A 19418-nucleotide genomic window follows, 5' to 3' on the forward strand; every position below is an offset into this window, starting at 1 on the left:
GTTGTTTGGTTGATATTTTTAAATTTATTGTACAGTACCATCAATTGCCAATTAAACCTGGTTTTCCTTAAAATATGGGACTCCTTGTGATCTTTGTAATGTATAGATTTTGAATACAGTGCTGTTTTAACAGTTGAAACAATCAGTTGATCAACAGAGAATTAATTAGCAGCTACTTGGATAATAGATACACTGTTAAAAAGTCTTTTATTAAGCCAACACAACACACTAAACACTCACTGCTTCTCTCTGTTTTATAACATTACAAACTCTTTGGGTCTTTGGACTATTGGTTGGACAAAACAAGCAATTGGACATCATCTTGGACATTAGGAAATCTTTTCACAATTTTCTGCTCAAATTATAGATGAAACTATTGATTGATTAACAAAGAAATCAGCAAGTTAACAATAATGAAAATAATAGCCCTAATATAGCCTATTTCGTGTTATTTTAATGTGTTACAAAATTAGCAATTAATCATGATTAATCAGATTTTTTTGTGATTAAAAATATATGAATCAAGACTATTAAATTATTTAATCTTATTAGAAATCAGGGCACATTTGAAGATGCCATTTGCCTTTCCAGACAGAATCCAGTCATACTTGTTTTCAGCACTAAATCACCACGAATAAGACGACCAGCCTCCCGAAAAAGGAATCCAACATTTTGTTTCTTCGGATACCTTTACAACCTCTGCTGATCCTGAGTAATAGCACAGTGTTGACAGGTATCGTTTTTCCAACACACAGCCCTGCTGTTCAACCGAGACCAGTGAGAGGTCCATCATTAGTCAGCAGTAGCCAGTATGCAGCAGCATTGTCATTCAGGCAGCTGAAAGGGAGAATTGAGCAGCCTACAGTGAACACGTTGGTGTAAAGAGGCTTGTGTATCGGGGGTATTAAAGTGGTATGGACAGCCCGGGACCAGACCAGAAAACAAACGCTGACAGGACTCCAATCTGGCCCAGAGACGAGGCGAGGAGGGTGTGACTATAATTACAGAGGTATTTGGGTACTCGCCAGTTTGGCATTCGCATTCACTGCGTTTCATGAGCAGCTCAGGGCTGCATAAGCCCCTGCAAGCTCTGCCATTAACCTTGGGCTGTTTCAAGTCTAGATCAAACCCTGCCTTGATGACTACTACAGTTCACAGAGACTAAAGCCTAGATTAGTTTGGCATTAAATCTCGTACGGTGAAAAGTCTGAGTGATAGCAACAATTACCTAACCCCACTTAATTCCAATGAAATAAACTATCAAACTGCAGAATCACGGCTGTGAAAAAAGGCTGAGAGATGTACTGTAGTAGAGAGAGAGAGAGAGAGAGAGAGAGAGAGATGTGACACCAGAAACACACAGGATGGCTGGTTCCCTCTGTCTCAACATCAGCAATATGGTAAATAATTCAGCAGCCAAGAAAGCAACACTGAAGAGAAAAACAAAATACCAGGACTGCCACAAATTATACATTTTCATTATCTATTTTTCTACAGATAATTTTATCAGTTAAATCGACTGATCATTTTGTCTACAAAATGTCAGCAAATGGTAAAAAAAAATTGACACTTTAAATTCCCTAACCCCGAGGAATCTTAAAAATACTAGTTTTATCCCAACACCAGCCCTAAACCAAAAAGATATTCAGTTTACAATGAATACAATGACACAAAAAAAGCAGCAAATCCTCACATTAGAGAATCTGCAGCTTACTTGAAAATTGAGATGACTGGTCGATTAACACTCTAGTTTTCTGTCAATCAGCTTGTCATATCAGCTCTAAAATATACCAGTCTTCTGTCCGGATAGCTGATATAACGTGCTAGGCTGCTGCTTGTCACACTGCTGTAACAGTTTTAGTGGATGACCGAAACGTGCTGACTATCAGGGCTGGAGGTCAACTTACTTCTCAGATTATGTGACTTGAAAATGTTAAGAAAATGATCATTTGATTTTATCACAATTTCTGAATTATCCTCTTTAAACCAGGACGTGACAACCACTATAAAAAATATGGGTCTCAATTTTTTATTTTTTTATTTCTAAATATCCACATGCACTGACTGCACTACGTTAAGTGTGCTGGCTGCACTGCTTGTCCTTCTGAGAAGCAGATGTCTCTATTTATTTATAACCTAGTGTTCCTGCACTTTAACTCCACTGGTTCCTGACTAACAATAACAACCATTTCCCTGTAGTGCTGGAGCATGTTGGCCCTGACAGCAGAGCGGCTGATTCAGTGCGTGGCCTTGCGTGAGTGTAGCGGGTTTTTTTGGAGGTGAAGGGGTTTGAGGAGTGTGTGCACGTTGTAGCGTATCTGGGATGGATGAAGAGCACACACAGTACGGTAACCTGATCCACTGACTGCAGGATGGGACAGGGAGGGAAGAAGGCTAAGAATAGCACCGAGCCTGACACGCAGAGTACGCCACCACTACCACCACCAGCAGCAGCATCAACAGCAGCAGCAACATTACTTCACTACAGCTTCCAGAGTACTGCCTGCTGTGCGCTCTCTCACACACCATGTGGAAAATACATGTGATTTTCCCCCCTCTGCTCTCCCATGTGGCTGCGCTTACGCTTGCACACACAAAGGAACCTACTGAAAAACAAGCCCTGAATATATCACAGTCCAAAATGTTAACCAACTGAATTATTCTCAAGAAATAAATGAAATCTACTGTGAGCTAGAGGCAGTTTTTTTCCTCCAATAGGAGGCAGGCAAATTCTGTAATGCTCTCAAGGAGACACACTACGCTCGCTGCGACAGTAAACAGCCGGTCACGTGGTTATGGTCCTGTATGGCGTCAGGCTAAATGATGGGGGAGGTCTCTCTCAGCTGCGCATCCACTCCCAGCCTTCATCTCCTCCTTCTCCTCCTCCGACTCCCTAATGAGTAGCAGGACAAAGCCAGGCGCAACGGCCTGATTACTGAGACTACAGGAGAGGGGCATGAAGAGGCAACAATACCCAGCAAAGATCCAGCCATCTTTAGCGTGATCACACAAACACACACACACAGGCTACCAGCGTACATATTTATGTTGTACGGACCGACTCATATGCCTGCAACATTTAAATACCTCACACTATGTAAGTCAAATCTGCTCCGTGTCCTAGAACTGTCTAGTCCAATTATTATCCCATTGAGAAACAAAAAGAAAGTCCGATTATTCAACATGTCCGCATTGAAAAATTATTGTTAAAATTATTGAAAATTAATAAATTCAATTTTTTAATATAATAAACCATTCAATGTATTAATCATGTAGAAATACAGTTAATTTAGTTTACTGTGTATATATGTCACATTATTATAAATTGAATGCTTAATAATATGTAGAAATAATAATAATAATGTACAAACATTTTATGGAGTCAATATTTCATTTAATAAAAATATTTTTTAAATTAATTGATGATAAAAATATTTGTTAGTAGCAATAATAGCTGTAGCGATATGTAAGCCATGCTTGTTGCCTACAATGGTATTATATCGTATGAAGCACGTACTTTTGAAATTTCAAGCACAAAACCAAATGCAGCTCTCCTCCTCTCGTCACTGGGTCGTCTGAACTGGGGGCATATTTCGACACGGACAAACAAACATCAAGTGACACTGGATGCCTCTAAGCGTCTGTTCACCTCTCACTAACCTAACCCCAGACAGACGAAACACGCCTCTTCCAACCAGAGCGTCTGGCCTTCGTTCCAGTGGTTGTTTGGTTGCATAAATGAGCCGGCCGTGTTTCCTGGGAAGCAGCGGAGGGCTCTAGTCTCCCACATGGGATGTATGAACGGACACCAGTCAACTGTCCATCAAGCATAGTCTTTTAATTTAAATGAGAACAAATTATGATAACAATAATTTGGTTAAAAAAAAAATACTGCCAGGACACCAAATTTTCTGGCTTAATTCATAATAATCCAAGCACTAAGCTGTTGTAAGACCCAGACATATTTTATGTGTACTTTATGTGTCCTAAATGTGCATTCTTATGTAAGATTGAGTGCTAAACTGTTTCAGAGCCTTATCCATCACTTAAAAGCGTCCATAAAAACAGGAATAGCCCTAAATTTACAAGGGAGAGGCTCCGGGCATGGCTCACACACAAATCAAAAGCCTCATAAAGTAGCCCTAATGTTTATACGTAAGAGGCGTAAATAGGGTTAACTTTACTGGCAGGAGAAAAAAGCTCAGCCCAGGACTCACTGAAACACGCCCATTAAACTGGTCCGGCAGAGTCTGAGAGCCTTAAGAAGCCTACCGCCACCGCTCTGAATGTAGGTTAATGATCAGATACCCAAGCAGCGAACAAGAACAATGAAGCCTTTACTGCCGATTATGGGTTAAAAAGGAGGGAGGGGGGGAAGGGGGGGGATTAGAGCAAAGGTTAGGACCTAGGCGTGGGTCTTGTTCTTATTTCAACCACAGCGCCAAGCTCACATGATCGACACAAACACTAGGGAACTGTAGCCGTTCACCTTTCACGGAAACTTTAGTTTCCAAAGTCAAGATGAAGATTGAAAACGTGATTCTGACTTAGTAAAATGCCATAAATGACTGCCATGCTGCTCTTTTCATACTATCTTGTGAAAAAGCATCAATGGAAGGTATTCAAATATTCAAAAAGTTTGATCTCATCAAGATAGGGCACTTTCAAACTCATGAGCTCACATGAGCAACATTAATATACAATGTTAATGAACTAAAAACACTGATTACATATACACTGCCTTGTCAAAAGATGACAAGGCAGTTGTAACAGTTTACTTGGTAAATAATAGTGATTTCCCTACTTAGAAATAGCGACCCCTTTTTTCCTTCCAGAGAAAAGGTTGTGGGCAGCATTTAAAGGCTCAGAAGCCACCTACATGACTCTAAACTAACCTCTACCTAACAAGGTGTCACAACCACAAGTAATTCCCATCTACCGGGTTCCATATGAGTAACTATTATCTGAAAAAATAAACCAGGAGGGAAATGTTGTGTCAGTTTTCATTATGACATTCAAGACATGACTTCATCTACACCTGTCACATCCTATTAAGCTTGATGAGATGTCGATCCGATCACAAGCGCGACACATGGCTGCTCGTGCTGTGCCAAAACCACGGCTTTGCAGTTGCCAGAGTAAGCCTCGGCGAGGCCACTGCGTAATGGTTGACGCAGCATCTCCGTCTTCAGGCCGGGGGAGAGAGAGAGAGAGAGAGATACGCAGACGACTGAGCAAACAAACTCTTTGATCAACAGTCATACAACAAGAAAATTGGTAGCAGTTTCATTTCAGTGTATTCCACCGCTGGGCTTTTCAGATGGTGCAGATAAACAGGTCACAGACTACAGAGCACATTCAGCAGGTGAACCACTATCTGAACTAAAGTCAACAACACGCTGGTTGAACTTTTCCTAACAAAGGAAATCCCATTTTATGCTGGTAAATACGCAATACCATCCAGGCTTTTTATTTATTTATTTTAAACTAGAAAAACTGCTTTTTTTTTTTGTTGCTACATAGCTCAGACAATTCAGTGAAGTACGGGGCTGCGACTAATGATCATTTTCCTTATTGAATAATCTACAATCAATCATCTTTTTTTAATAAAAAGACAAGAAAATAATCAAATCTGAAAATTGTTGCAGATTAATTATCTGACGGTTGGTTACGCTCCTAAATTTGTCTTTGTTTGTTTGACATTCACTCATAATGCACAGCAAATGAGAACAAACTACACATGTCCAGAGGCTACAATTCATTCACAGCAACCATTTCCATCCATACAAGCCTTTCAGAGTCGATTCATTTCTGTAGTCAGCACTGCATCAGAACCAGCATATTTATATTAATGTTTCTATATTGATTCAGATTCTCAAGTATTTCATTTTAAAAAGGCTAAAAAAAAAAAAAAAAAAAAAAAAAAAAAATCTGATCCCAGCGACTGTCAAACACATGAACTTCTGTGTCAAAGAGGCAAACTGGATTTCTGGGAACTTTAGTTCTATCGGGAATTTGAGCAGACAACGTAAACACCATAAAAATAAGCTCCTACTTTATCTTGGCAAAAAACATATATCCCAGCGTCCCATTATGTTCCTGGTTTAAATATATGAGCAAAAAACAATTTTAACCCATTATTAGTTTAAAAATGAATGTTAGCGTGGTAACTATTGGCAGCACTGGAGGGCCTTTACCGTAAAGCAGCTGCAAGCACAAGACATATTGAATTGTTGAGTAAATATAGCCACTAAAGGAGCTAACTCAGATCTCACTAAAAGTTCACTCTGACTCTAGATGTAGCCGTTTTTCAAAACCTTTTTGTCAGGGGTGGGGGGGAAAGCTGGCCACAAACAGAGATGCTCTTCTCTGTAAATGGGAAAATTTAAGACCAGCTGTGAGACAATTACTCCCACGCTAGGCAGCAACTATACTAGCTGATGCACAAAACCATACTCAATGATGCTAAATGATGTTTCACTATTATGTTAATATTAATATCATACAAATATCAGGCTTAAGTGTTGCCATCTTTTTCAACTCCTACTTCTTGTACTGAAATGACAACAAAAACTACTGTTTACGAATATAGAGCTAGGTGAGATCTGTCAACAACATCCAGGATACTGAGTGGGGCTGCAACTAACCATTAATGTCATTATTGATTCATCTGTTGATTATTTTCTCAATGAATCTGTTTATAAAACTTCAGAAAATGTTGAAGAATGTCAATCCCTGTTTCCGACAGCCCAAGGTGACGTCCTCATATGTCTAGTTCTGTCCCAACCAACAGTTCACAACCCAACAATATTCAGTGTAGTCATAGAGGACTAAAGAAGCACAAAAATATTCACATTCAAGAAGCTGGAACCAGAGAATTTATCAATTTCCTTCTTAAAAATGATTCAAAGCGATTAATTCATTATCAAAATATTTGGTGATTAACTTAATCTTTGGCAATTAATTGATTAATCGACTTATCATTGCAGCTCTAACGATGAGTCATTTTAACTCCTTAAATATCAAGTTGTTGTCATCAAGTTGTGAAAATGTGAACATAAGATGTGACTGAAGTAGTTTATGAAAGTAAACACATTAAAATTCTTGTCTCATTCTTAGTTTATAGTAAAGTGTTTTATTTCAATATGTATTTACAGTAATTTACTGAGCAACAGAACAACTAATGTTTCAGTTTAGCTTGTCGTGCATCTTTTACTCTGTAGTTCTAAATTATGGTTAAATACCTAGTAAGACAGTGAGTCGATACGCAACCAACTCCAAGTATATCTGTCATATAAGCAGTCATTTCCTTAGAGTAAACTACACGTCAACATCTTGACAATATGACCAATTGCTTTTGAAATGAATTATTCAAAGATGTATCTATGTATTTATAGCTTAGGTTTAAACCAGTGGCAACAGAAACAAGCACAGACATGCACAGCAATAGAGCAGTATGAAAAGTAAACCATAGTACCGTCAATGATTGACCAAATCTGACCACATTTCCCAAAAACAAAGTATGTTCAAGGTCAGTGTAAAAACACGTACGAGACGGAGATGCAACAAATCCAATCAAAAAGACATACAGGGAAATAGTCATGTGAAAAGAATACTCATTAACCTATTTTGCAGCAGGAAGGTCCTCAGCTCTCAGAAAGCATGGTCATTGAAAGAGCCAGAGTAAACAGGATATGACCGCTTTCTTTGGCATTAGTAAAGTGAAAGCAGCCCAGAAATGAAGAACGCAAACCATACACCCATTGTCAAATTGTCTTTTTCTTTCCTGAACTATCAACACAAACTTGTATCTCTTTCACTGCTCATTCATAAAAGGAAACTTTAAAAAAGGAGCTCATTAATAATAAAAAAAAAAAACCTAAAATGCTGTAATATTACAACCCAGTTTCTCCTTCCTCCTCCTTTGCTTGCTTCTGCATCGTCATGCTGTATTCAGACTACTGTAGGAGGTCAGGGGCTTTCAAATTGTCAGTCTTTAAAAGCACATGGCGGATTATCAAGGCAACATCAGTGTGAGCTGCAGCCGTTGCACACCGAGATACCGCACTCAACGTACCAAACAAAAACAACGCTCTGCACACATTCAGCTGCTGGCAAAGGCTAGCACATGTTGTGTAATCAGGAGGCTCCACCCTCTCCACACACAGATATATACACACACACACAAACGCACACTTGCTGGGCCTCTCGAAGACGCAGATACTCAGCCGATGGAGCCAACTGCAGATAGGCTCGGGCCTGGTTAGAGGCATTTCATATCATAGACGGCACCAGCACTTTCACAGCCTTGTTTGAACTGCGAAGCAATAAATGTGGTCTACAACTTGAAGAGAAAGTGTTACAGAGCAGAATATATATCTGCTTGGAATAAGAGGAAATAGATTATTTCTGGATCTCTCCATGTGTTTGGGATTTTTTCCATTTATTAAAACCTTTTCAAATGTCATTCTACCTTCTACATGATCATGTTAGAAGGATTTAAACACAAAAACCTCCATCATGAAGCAAACGGGCTTCAATGACCACTGACAATAATTTGAGAAACTTAAAAAAAGCACTGGTCTTCACTTTGCTGAGGGGAAGGAGAGTAAAACAAAAACTGTGTGACCGTTTTGGGGGTTTTCCCTGAAGATACAGCATTGGTGTGATCACTCAAAACAGAAAAAGAGGAACTGAATTCATACTATTGTGTTAGAGAAAAAGAGACAATGCTTTTGTAACTTCAATACAGCCAGAATTCATAATAGGCCTACGTTGCTGGTGAAATGCTGCAAGATGACACGAAGTTTAGACCTAGAATACTAAATACGAGTCCAAAAATATCACAGCCAGCTAGACTACGCCTCCCACAACAAAGGTCTCGAGCACAAAGGGCACCGTCTTTACGAGTCATAGGGCTGTGACAGTATGGATTTTTTCTTACTGCAGTGAGAAAGCATAGATAATGTTGAAAAGAAGACTGAAAATACTTTGCTTTATAAAATAAATAAATAAATAAATAAAAAAGGACCTCACAGAACAAAAACAATTTTAATAATTTAAATAGATAAAAAGGTCTATATTTGACTGCTAGAACCAACTGCTACTGCTGAGCGGTGTGCAGAGATGATCGCCGTGTTCGTACACCAGTCTTTGTTAATATAAACACAGAGGCCACAGTTAGCCCGGCTAGCTGGATAGCGGAGTCAGAGATACTCTCATGCAGTCACGTCTCGGCGAAGATGAGGGCACAGCAGTTTGTCATTTCTCACCAGGAGGTCAGAAGCAGTCTTAGGTAGTCTAATTCATTGTCAAGCTTGGATGCCAGCTGGCTTGCCGCACTTGCGCTTCTTTAGGCACCGCGCTTCTTTAGGCACCGCTTTCAGCGTTCCCCTGGGTGGTCATTCTCGCGGGGCCTGATGCCCAGAGCAAGCCTAGGCAACGCAGATTTTCCAAAGTATCTCCATCTGGTTGTGTTTGGCATTTAAAAAAAAAAAAAAAATGCGTTGATGACGGTAATGAGTGTAACCTCACGGTAGGAATCACATGACCGTGGTATTGCGGTAGTGCTGTTATCAACAGAGCCCTTGTCATACTGACTACTCTAATGGTCTGCATGAAAAAGAGTCATTCAGTGAGCTGAGGTAATTTTAGTCTACCAAAACAAACCTTAACTTGACTTATGTCATGACCAATTTCTAACTCAGGCAGAATCAGAATTACCAGAATATTAAAAGTGATTAGCCAAACAATTATAAATTTTCTTTTCCTTTCCAATAATTATTTGAACCCCACCATCTGCACCACTTTGTGAAGGTCACTTTCCTACCCAGCCATCTAAAATCTTCTTAATTTCCAGCATTGCAGAAATGCCCAGTTGTAGTTAATGTACCTTCGAGAAACGCATGATACACAAAAATCTGACCAGTCTATCAACAGAATGATAAAACTGATAATAAGTTTGATACCAAAACAGATAAATAAAAATCAAAAATATAGGAAATGCATGTTACTTCTTATCCATTCACTGCCCTGAAAACAACAAAAACAAATCCTTCACAATGAAAAATACACAACTCCTACAGCAGCACACTGCTGGGAATACTGTATGTCCTTACATAATTGTTCCTGCTTTACAGCACCTTGGTCGATACCCTATTCTCTAACTAAGAGGCTTATAGTCTGTCTGGAAAGGCTGCAGTAACCATGTTATGGGTTCCCAGTTTAACTGTACATAGATCTTGCCTGTGCCAGTGTTTACAAAGCAAGCAAATGTTTCAAAAGTTCAAAAACGATTTTGCATAATTTCTGTAATTTCAGTGGAGATCAAGTTGTAAATGACTAAGTGGTTGATACTTCAAGTCTACCTGTCCATTTTAAATCTCTTTTGGCTGTATTTCTTTACATGCATCGGCAACTGGTTTTACACAATAGTGGCTGGACTGCACATGGATTGTGTGAATTTGTAACAGCAATATCTAAACCCTACCCTCATTTGATTTTCATGAGCTGGCAAGAATGAAAGGAAAATCAGATTTTTGATCAATCAGACCTGCCACTCAGTGCATTTGGGCATCACAACACTGTTTGTTGCCAAGGTAGATGTTGAAAATAACAACAAAATTTACCACATGGTGTAATAGGCGTTTTTGGACCAGAGGAACTTTTTCATAATCCTATGAACAATTGGATGACCCCTCCCCATTTTATTGTGCCTGTGCCGCATGAACTGGAAACGATTGTAGTTCTTAAAGCTCGATTTTGAGGGACTTCTTTAGCTCCTTCCTCAGAGTAGGTATTCTCCCAGCACAAGAGGAACCTTCAGTGACGTAAGCATATGGTGATTGGTCCAGACATAAGTGTACATTGATTGGTCAAACACAATGCCAATGCAGCAACGGCAACCGCCATTTTTAAAAACCTATGTAAAGCGTTAACTGTGTAAACAACAGCTGTTAACAGTAACGGTAACTCCATCGCCAGTGCGAGCCATCCCGGGGGCGCCTGGCCTGTTCGCGCCGCTGCCTTCGGCCAGAGAAAGCACCAGCAACCTTTTTACTTCAATAAAAGGGCGTAACTATTAAATGGCCTCCAAGAGAGTTTTCCCAGCACTAACATTACACACTCACGTTTTGTGGAATTAGCACTGATAGCAATGAGAGACGCCCAACCTGGCTGGGTCGGAGGGAACGTTCGCCTTTCCTCCCCAGGTGAGGCAATAAATGGTAGACGGTTCCTTGGCCTCCACTTCACAAGCAGGGCCCCCACATTCCACTTCAGCGGCTAATAGTTTATTCATATCCCACTGGTTAGCTAATTGTCGCAACTCCACACTGTACACTACCCGGGCTGGGCATGCGCTGGCGAGCATTTCCACTCATAACCCTGTTCCGACCCACGGAGGCGGAAGCATGGCACCCAGCCCCTGGTTCCCTCCCATGTCGCCCTGGTGAGTAACCCCCATTAGTACTGTTAGCACTGCTAGCCACCGCCATTCCAGCTCGGCCACCTATGTTTATATGTGACATCAGAGGTGAGAGCCGTGTACAGGCTACATCACTTCAGCATTCCTATTGTTGGTGCAAATGCAAAAAGATAAAAAGTACCTTGTAGGTATGTGGTTCTCAGGGAAGCTCCCGAGCGGGAAGTTCCTCTCAGGGAGTCCCCAGAACTGTTTGGTCCGAAAACACCTGATGCAAAACATGTTCAGACCAACACCAGAGAAGGGCTGCAACAATAATCATATTACCAGAGAAAATGCCATTAATGTCAATATCCTAATTATTAGTTACAAGAGCTCAAGTAAAAGCTTTAAAATGACTTAGTCTGACTATCAGCTAAATAACTAAATTGTTCATGAAGAAAAACAAACGCCCTTCGTCTCTCTTACTTCCTTGAGGCTGGCTCTCCATTTGGCATTAGAGAAGATTTTCTACTTCACCTACAGACATTAGGTGACATTTGGAGTACTTGATATCATACAAGATATGCAACGAGGCTGCAAAATTAATCCTACTAAAAACGAAATTTCGATACGTACATCTATTCAATCTGATTCATACATGACAACAATTATATTGCATATGCATTGGTGGGGAAATCCTTCCTGCAAACCAAATGCTCCTAATTAATCGCCAAGCTGCACCAATAAATGACAAGACAGTTTTACACCATGCGTAAAACTGTGCACAGACAATGTTGGGAAGAGATTTAAACAAATCCAACGTTTGACAAAAAGACAGGCACAGTGAAAGAAAAAGCTGCAGAGGAGCAACAAAAACAAGATCAAAATGAGTCACTCAAGGAAAAGCTGATGGTGATGAGGAAGAGGAAATTAACCTATCCAATACCAGCTCTGAAGAAAAACAGTCTTACAAAAAAAAACTAGAAATGCCAACTCACAGTTGTACACCTCTGCCAACCAGTCAAGTTGCAGTTTACATCCGTGTCTGTCCAGACACGTAATATCCTTCACACAGTGAAGGAATTTAATAAAAAGGTATTAAGTGTATTTTTTGGCAAAATGGAAGTTGTCACTATATTGACATGTATGATTCCATTAAATATTTTTCAGTTAGAAACATGCTGTCTATGCTGTAGCGTATGAATTCTTGAGTTATGGTCAAAAACATGTTTTGTGAGGTCACAGTGACCTTGACCTTTGACCATCAAATTCTAATCAGTTTATCCTTCAGTCCAAGTGGACATTTGTGCCAGATGTACTGAAATTCCCTCCAGGCACTGCTAAGATATCGCATTCAGAAGAATGGGACGGACATGAGATCGCAATGACCTTGACCTTTGACCACAAAAATTTAAAATAGTTCATCCTTGAGTCCAAATGAACGTTTGTGCCATATTTGAGGAAATTCCCTTAAGACCGGGACAGGCAGATGGACGAACGGATGTACATACAGACAACTCAAAAACTTAATGTGTCCAGCCACAGCTGTCGCCAGTGCGGAGGCATAAAGAATCATTATCTGTTGTGGGATTCAAAATACTTGCCAACTGACTTCTGAAAGTCAGTCAGTTGAAGTCAATCAACACACTCGCTGGCCAATGTATTTGTTACACCTGGTGTCCTGGATTGCATTATATTGAAAGGTGTTTTTTTACATACATGAGGGGCAATGATCGCCCTTCTAACTGAACAAAAACTGAATATTTATATGTTCGTAAAAGTGGAATTCATGGCAGACATGATGTATTGGATTTCTTCAGATTGTACAGGTGTATATGGCCATTGGATGCTGTAGTGAAGTGAATTCACCCTTTACATGTGGTGTGCCAGGAGATTTGATGGCAGCCATAAGTGAACTGACATGAATGAAAGCAATGTTTTGCCAGAATTACAACACGGCATAGTAACACGACAAATTTATACAATTACCCGAAACACCACTACAATATACAAAACGACAAAGCTATCGAGGTCATGAAAACTACCAGAGAAGTTGCCCAGAGGGTCGTACCTGTTGGATGTTTGGGGAGGGAAAAATGGCGTCTATAAAGACAGACGGTGGCTAGTCTTGCTTATTACCTGGTCATGGTTTCAATGTTTTGTGTGGGACATAGCTAAGCACTATCAATCGGTCGAGACAGATGGTCCTAGGCCGATTCTGCTCAAGGTTTCTTCCTGTTAAAAGGGGAGTTTTCCCTTGCTGCTGTCACCAAGTACTTTCTACGGTCTAGACCTGCTCTATGTGAGAAGTGCCATGAGATAACTTCTGTTGTGATTTGATGCTATATAAATAAAACTGACTTGACTATGTTTTTAACTATTTATACACTAAGTGACATCATGTGACACATTTCAATACAAAAGATATGTTATAAATACTACTTTTGTCAGAGAGTTGCATAGCAGGGTTTGACATAACCCATGGCTCGGGGCCAGTACAAGCTTATGCAGGACAAGTTGACTGGCCGGTCATTGGCCCGTCCAGGCCAGTGAATGCCAATCAAGTCTGCATCATGAGCACGTTTTAGGAGATGTCATCGTTTAAGACACGTGACCGATGAAATGCATTGTGATTCACTGAAATACACGTGGGGAAGGCTGCGCTCTTAGGCCGCTAGCCTCTTATCGGTGAATCTGATGGGTCACCAAGTACGGTGTAACACCGGTACTGGGATAAAACGTCAACAAAAGAAACTCATGTGGCTACAAAAAGAAAGAAGAGCTTTCTACTTTCGTGGAAGCAATAATATTCCTGGGTGAAAATGAGTGACTGTGGTATGTTTTGTACAGTTTGCCGACTAACTTGCTAGCCATTTAGCATCATAACTGCATAGTTAAGTGCATGTCTTCTGTGTGACTTTGACAGAAGCAGCCAGACACATAGCTCTCTGTTTAAGTGTTAATCACCAAGGTTTATAAATAACAACATTTACAGTTTGGTTAAAACCAACGATACATGCTTAATTTTATATTTTGCATATTTGTGTAATATATCAACATTACATATCAATATCTAAAAGAAAACTACCAATTCTAAAGGGAACTCCACTGTTGGACATATTATTTATAATAAATAACCAAAATTATACAAAAGAGGGAGTTATTTTCATTTTTTGGCTGCCAGACAAGTGAAAATATACAAGGGGCCAGTGGGGAAAAAATGTTACATTAAACCCTGCATAGCATTGCATCATTTGACACCCGTAGCATTCACCAGACATGCCATACCGACAGAAAAAGTAGTTAAGGTATTATAGCAATGCTATGCCAATCCAAGGAGGAAATGTGATAAATGTGCTGCTTTTCAGGAGCCCCGATGCACACTGATGCTTTAAAAAAGGGGTAAAAGGACAGTGGTGAGTCGTCATACACCACAGCTGTGTGATCCCTTTAATCTGGAAGCTTTCGTTTGTGGTAGTGTAGTTGTAACCATGTTATGTTGTAAGGCGAATGTAATATTTTTGCTACACCGAATCTCTAAATATATCATTACTAGTACACAGATGCCTCCTACTTAACAACTAAAATGGTTATGTTAGGAAAACCTCAACATTTAAAATAAGGTGGTAGTTATTGCAGGGTTATTATATTGCACTACATGTACATGTGTTTGTTTTTATGGTTACTCAGTGTATGTGCATGTTTTTGTTACTATACTGTCACACCTAATATTTTTACCCATTACTGTACATATATAAATCTCTAATTATGGAATTTAACTACAGCTCAACCACATTACTACACAAAATAGTAATATGATAAGAGGAAATTTCCCTAAATGTATTTTTTTCTAAAGGGTGCAACAAAATATTCAAAAATTGACTGAGCTGCTATGGTTTATTGTTTTTAGGTTTATCATTTAAGTCAATTGGATAAAAGCTGTCCCATTTCTATTGTGCACATTTATATGACAGACCCATACCAGTCACTATCATTTCTATCAGAATTCAGACAGAAATTCTTAATAAGAAAAATGTGATTCTCATTTTATCCAGGGTCTTGCAGCCCTAAGGCGTACATAGATGTTCATTTTCCAAGCTTCTTATACTTGCACTTGAAATTACACAGTACATCATGATACAATACATCATATGTGGCCAGAAAATCTGCAATATATCATGAGGTAATCATCTATGATATGGCACCACTGGGACTGAAGAGTAAAAAGGGAAATTGTTTAGTTTTAAACAGTTGTTTATATTTTATTTAATGCATTTTGAAGAGCTTTTAGTGTTACAGAGATTAATATAGAGAGATTTAGAGATGTAGCCTTTTCTACACACAGGGAAACATGTGCCATAATTTCAATGTCAAAAACTAGTAGAAGACTGACTGCCAGAAAGCAAAACATTGCAAAGTGATTGCAGGAAATGATAGAAAATGATACTCCTAGGCCTAAGATATTGTGGTATTGATGCCAGAGTACCCACAACACATTGCAAGAAATTGTACCGTTATATATCGCAATACCAATTATATCAATTTGTGTTACCTCTACTCGCTACAACCATTAGCACTGTGGGATATCTCATTCATTCTTAGCCAAATCACCATCTGATGCATCCTCAGTTGCCAAGTGCACTTGCAGGGTCTTTATTCACGCTCATGTTCTTTGTGTTTTGGGATTGCAGTTAAGTATTGGAATATACCCTAAGAACGACCCAATAAGCCTGTTCGGTAAAGTGGGTGAATTTGATGGCACATTAATAAAAATATTGCTAATCCCACCACATACAACTAACTATAAATGGGCTGAGCAGACAACCAATACACTATTATACTACTGGCAGAAGAATAAGATGTATATCTTTTTTTTTTTTAAAGAAGATGAAGAAAATCTGTCAATAGTCTATGCACTGCCATGGCTATGAATATAGACATTTTTTGTTTATTGCAGTGCCTCTACAAAAAAGCCACTTTATCACCAAAATATCCAGAAAAAAAAATTGTAAAATATGTGAACAGCTAAGTTAAACTGGAATATCCCACCACAACATGTGTTAGTATGACTATCTCTGGCAGCTGCAAATATATTGATAAGAATACAGAAAATTGAGGCTTTGTTCTCTTCAAGCATCAAAACTGCTGTTGAGTTAAACAATTAAACATCAAATTAACATGTTTACTTCTTAAAAAAAGCACTTTGTGATTATAGCACATGATCATACTATATATCCTTATAATCGAGGACTACATTTTATGGTTAGTAAGTGCTAACATGATGTGTAGAGTATGCAGGCTGCCATTCAACCCTGAGTACTCTGTCACAGGCAATTCTATCGATTAATTCCTCCTCACCGGTTTAAGGTGTGATAATGAGTGAGATGACTAAGTGTAGTTTTAGTTTAAGCAGAATGACAAGCTGCAAACTCTCAGTCTTCTACAGCACATGGTTTCACAACGCTGCTTTCAGAGCATTTTAAAATGAGTTTATGTAAAACTGCGAGAGTATGTTAAGACTAATGAGACAAATTATCTACGAATACAACTAACTACTAACTGCCACCATCAAACGTATATTGTATATGAATTTCACAATGGCTAATATTGTTTGTGTTTGATGAGTGTCATTTTCACAAGCCAACTTCAATTCTTCTTATCTGATTTGTTGTATTCACCCACTGCGGCTGATAATGCCTTTAGCAACCGATTCAACATTAACAATACACCAATTGTAATTATAAAGCGTCAAAAAGAATATGGCTTGAGATTTTTTGTTAAAAATATTTTGTGATATTAATATAGAAAGCTTCTAGAGATCATTTAGTTCATGAAATAATCAGTTAGCGATCATGGCATTGTTTTGTTATGTATGCTTCTCTACTGTTTTTGTGATCCTAAGTGGTGTTAAGCAACAGAAAGGCAAACTGTTCTCTCGTGACCACAAGAATGACATTTCTTGTGATGACAAGAAAAACGCTTGTTTATTTTAGAAAACAGAACAATTATTTTGTGAGCACAAGTAAACGTAAAAAATAGTTAACATACCGTTCTTTTCACCCTTACTATAACGGGATGATTATCCATTTTTTCCCCTGCCTTTACATGTGAAAAAAAAATCTGTTTTATTTACAACACTGAGTGAATAATTAAGTTGGACTGGTAAAATAATCTTCCATTGCTGTTTCTATTTAAATGACTATACTGTTAGTAGATATTTGTCAACTATATTAAATCTCCATGGCAGGATATTGTGCCTCCCTCCCTACATTAATCAACACCTGATTCATACTCCTGTGAGTGAGATGAATAACATTTAAAATATGTACAGAAACCATCATGATTTGGTACTGCTTTTGGTGTATGGGGGGGTTTTCATTAGCTTTATGTAAAGTGTGTCTAAATGCTGTCTCTACAAAACAGTCTTCTTTAAATTTTAGGTTGACGTTTTGATAGCTCAGAGCGGTCGTTGCACGGACAGCCATCTAAAAAACAGGCAGCTTTTGTATCAAGCAACACACCCCCAAGATGTCACAGTCATTGGCTGGCAGAGGGGGGGGGGGGGGGGGGCGAAAGCTCCTGGTTATTCAAGCTATGCTAGTTCCTTGTGTGCCTTTGCAAATCAAAACTATATTTTACAGCAGATTTGGTAGCTATTACAGCTATACAACTGACTGGGTGTAAATAAACGGTGGCGTATCATTGCAGACACCACCACCCACCTCACGGTAATGTCGCCCGTGCTTGCCTTTCAAACACACATCCAGCAATATGTTGTTGAGCGCTCAAATCTTCCAACTTGGCTACGGTTTGTAAACATAAGAAGCTAATATATATTTAACGTTATGTACCGAAATCCGCCCCACGAACAAATATGTTGTTTAATGTCACTGTGTGGTCGACGTAAAAGAACAATTCAAGTTCATGTGTCATGTTTTAATGGCAATATTCAACACGAGAGCACAGCACAGCCTGAGACAAAAGCCCACTGCAGCCCCTTCGCTGCCCTCACAACGTCCCCCCCTCCTCCTCCTCCTCCTCCTCCTCTCCCCAGCGCTTTATCTAGATAGCTAGCGAGCCCGTTTCCAGCCTCTGCTTCACGGCTTCACCCCGACATTTTCCTATCGGCTGTCGGTGCGCTCCTTTTTTAAAAAAGGCGGCGAAGTATTTAGCGCAGAAAAGGGTGTACATTTCAGTTAGCGCCGAGAAACTACTCAATGTGTGTAACGCACGTGGCACACAACTATACCGAGCCCACGCAAACACATAACATTCCATTTTCGCACGCAGTTTACGTCAAGTTAGCTTAACGTTAGCCTGCTCCGTGTAGAACTTAGCCAGATGGCTAACGTTAACTAGGATATTCACCTCACGATACGAAGCAATCAAACAACAAACCTTGTTTTGTGCTTACCTTTAATCTGGGTTACGCGTTCCCACCGACTCATTCAAGGTTCAAGTATATGTGAATATTGCGCAATATAAACAGATATTTCCTAAATACTGGACGTTAACTGTAGCCTACGGCTGTGTGACGTTCATAGCTGGTTTTGAAAACATCCCAGCCGTTCGTCGCTCGCCCTCTCCGAGAAAAGCCCAGCAAAACATGCAAGCGTCGCTCCCATTGGCCGACAGGAGTCACGTGACCGCTTGAGCCCCAACCGAGCTTATAAGGTCTCCGTCTGCTGGACAGACTGTAGATGGGTATGTGTCAAACGATTTAACTCTTTATTTTATCGATGCTATGAGTTAATCGGTACCGTTAAGGTTAAGAATATCCGTTGTGCTGTCACATATTTGTCAGCTAGTGGCGTTTTTATAACACCTGCCGATGTCTTTTAGCGTGTGAATTTGGACTGAAAGACAGTAATGGGCACTTGACGTCATCTTTTCCGCTGCTGTGTGTTGCGGTCAGTGGGAATTTTCTCGAAGATCACGGCCGTGGTTAACACAGGAATGACGGTTTCCTTTCTATTTTGTGAGCTCAGCTACATGTTTAGGCCACATTTGCATT

General features: G+C 39.6%; 1 protein-coding gene across 3 annotated transcripts in view; it reads right to left on the bottom strand.

The window, feature by feature from the left end:
- Nucleotides 1-19065, bottom strand: part of ankrd12 (ankyrin repeat domain 12) — a 42462-nt gene extending 23397 nt beyond the window's left edge. For 2 of the 3 annotated variants that reach the window (XM_044367387.1, XM_044367383.1), the window contains exon 1: nt 18819-19065. The gene's annotated coding sequence lies outside the window, so the exon portion shown is untranslated. Of the gene's footprint in view, nt 1-11606; nt 11685-18818 lie in introns of those variants that run through there. The other variant, XM_044367385.1, reaches the window with a different exon arrangement.
- Between the last annotated feature and the right edge of the window lie 353 nt (nt 19066-19418).

The sequence above is a fragment of the Thunnus albacares genome, chromosome 12, assembly GCF_914725855.1.
Source record: "Thunnus albacares chromosome 12, fThuAlb1.1, whole genome shotgun sequence".
Taxonomy (NCBI): domain Eukaryota; kingdom Metazoa; phylum Chordata; class Actinopteri; order Scombriformes; family Scombridae; genus Thunnus; species Thunnus albacares.